This window comes from Tasmannia lanceolata, unplaced genomic scaffold, assembly GCF_043159265.1.
Source record: "Tasmannia lanceolata isolate RefF3 unplaced genomic scaffold, GAP_Taslan_0.1 ptg001314l, whole genome shotgun sequence".
In the NCBI taxonomy this organism is placed as follows: domain Eukaryota; kingdom Viridiplantae; phylum Streptophyta; class Magnoliopsida; order Canellales; family Winteraceae; genus Tasmannia; species Tasmannia lanceolata.
In genome coordinates this window covers 1-2,500 of record NW_027519974.1, presented here as the reverse complement: position 1 = coordinate 2,500, position 2,500 = coordinate 1, and positions in this window count along the sequence as shown.

The window sequence follows — 2,500 nt, the reverse complement described above, 5'->3', positions numbered from 1 at the left end:
GCATATAGAGAGGAATCGCATTTTTGCCCGGATAGGCACCGGAATGCTTGGCCTTGGCTTGCCATAGCAGGGCATCGCTGGGTTGGGCTCCCTTGGCCTTCCGGGCGCCTTGGACGCTGTCTTGGGAAGACCATGGGCACAAGGCCATGGCATATAGTGAGGAATGGACCACGGTTGCCAAGGCTAGGCATATAGAGAGGAATGGACCACGGTTGCCAAGGTTGCGCAAGTTTTGGGCATTTTTTGCCCGGATATGCCCAAGTATGCCCCGATAGGCCCGTTACGCCCCGGTATGAACGCGTATGCCCGGATAGACTCGGTATGCCTTGGGATACATGCGTATGCCCCGATAGGCTTGGTACGCCCCGATATGCGCACGTGTGCCCCAGTAGGGCTCGGTATGCCCCGGTATGTACGCGTGTGCCCCGATAGGCCCGGTATGCCCCGATATGCACACGTGTGCCCCAATAGGGGTCGGTATGCCCCGGTAGGTACGCGTGTGCCCCGTAATGCACGTTTCGCTGATCTCCCCGCATGTCCCGCCCCTATATGTAATACTTACTTACTTACTTACTTTCTTTCTTGCTTGCTTGCAATGGTTGGGAGTGCCCGGCATGCCCCGCTGCAGAGACCAAGGGCGCAATGACTTGGCACCGCGGATGCCGGGACTCCGGCACTTCCCGTGGCACTGATGGTTGGTTCCAAAGACAAAAGGCCGTGCAAGGCCACCGCACCGCGGATGATTTTGCTCGTGCTGGCGCCTTTGTGTGGCCAAAGAACATGCGCGAATGCTCCTGTCGGAAGGGTTGGTGTCCTGGCCCCGTCGGGTGTCACGAATGCTCGGTTGCGAAGACCATGGGACCAAAGCCATGGCACGTCGGATGATGGCTCCAGCTGGCGCCCCGGCACTTTCTGTGGCATTGATGCTCGGTTTCAAAGACAAACGTGCGCAGGGCCAGGGGACCGCGGATGACTGCTCGTGCTGGCCTCGTTGGGCGGCATTGATGGTCGGTTGCAAAGAAAATGCGCGATTGCTCGTGTCGGGGACTGGCAAGCCAAGGCCAAGCGAGCCATGGCAACGCGGATGATGGCTCCAGCTGGCGCCCCGGCACTTTCTGTGGCATTGATGCTCGGTTTCAAAGACAAACGTGCGCAGGGCCAGGGGACCGCGGATGACTGCTCGTGCTGGCCCCGTTGGGCGGCATTGATGGTCGGTTGCAAAGAAAATGCGCGATTGCTCCTGTCGGGGCCTGGCAAGCCAAGGCCAAGCGAGCCATGGCAACGCGGATGATGGCTCCAGCTGGCGCCCCGGCACTTTCTGTGGCATTGATGCTCGGTTTCAAAGACAAACGTGCGCAGGGCCAGGGGACCGCGGATGACTGCTCGTGCTGGCCCCGTTGGGCGGCATTGATGGTGTGTTGCAGAGAGCATGTGCGATTGCAAGTGTCGGCCGGGTTTGGGTTCCCTTGGGCTTTCGGGCGCCTTGGACGCAGTCTTGCGAAGACCATGGGCACAAGGCCCCGTCCTGGCCCCTTGTTCGATTCGCTCTCGTCTTGCGCTTGCTTCCAAGGTCCTCCATGACCTTCCCCATGGCCTTGCTAGATCCCCCCCATGACGCATGACCTCTGTCCGTTGATTGGTTTTGAGTGCACACCATGCCCGGCTTGGCACCGTGTTGTCGCGTGAGTGGCATTTGGATCGTGCATGGTGGTGGGCTACCTGCCAATGCGCACAAGCCTTGCACACTAGCCTTGCGCACGAGCCTTGCACAAAAGCCTTGGACACAAGCCTTGCGCACAAGCCATGCATACAAGCCTTGCTCACAAGCCTTGGGCACTGGCCCATCGCACTAGCCTTGCACACAAGCCTTGCGAACTAGCCTTGGGCACGAGCCTTGCGCACTAGCCTTGGGCACTAGCCTTGCACACAACCCTTGGGCACTAGCCTTGCGCACCAGCCTTGCCCACAAGCCTTGCACAGCAGCCTTGCACACTAGCCTTGCATACAAGCCTTGCACACTAGCCTTGCACCCAGGCCTTGCTCACTAGCCTTGGGCACTAGCCTTGCGCACTAGCCTTGGGCACTAGCCTTGCACACAGACCTTGGGCACGCAGGCCTTGCACGCTAGGCATGCTTGGGCAAGCAGCTCCCGCAACAAGTCGGCGGGTGTAGGCATGGTTGGGCGCAGATCCCGCATCGTCTCGTCGCGTCTGGGCGCAAACCCGTCGCGTCTCGTTGCGTCTTCAGAAGTCGTCGCTAACAGCACCTTTGGTTGCCACTGGTGGTTAGGCGGGTTGGTTGCGCAAACCCTATAGGAGGGTGGCATGCTGCGGGGCGCTGGAATGCGCAGGTTTAGGGCGTTTTTGCCCGGATAGGCACTGGAATGTGCTGGTTTTGGGCGTTTTTGCCTGGACAGGCTAAGGAATGGGCATGCTTTGGGCGTTTTTGCCCGGATAGGCACTGGAATGGGCTGGTTTTGGGCGTTTTTGCCTGGATAGGC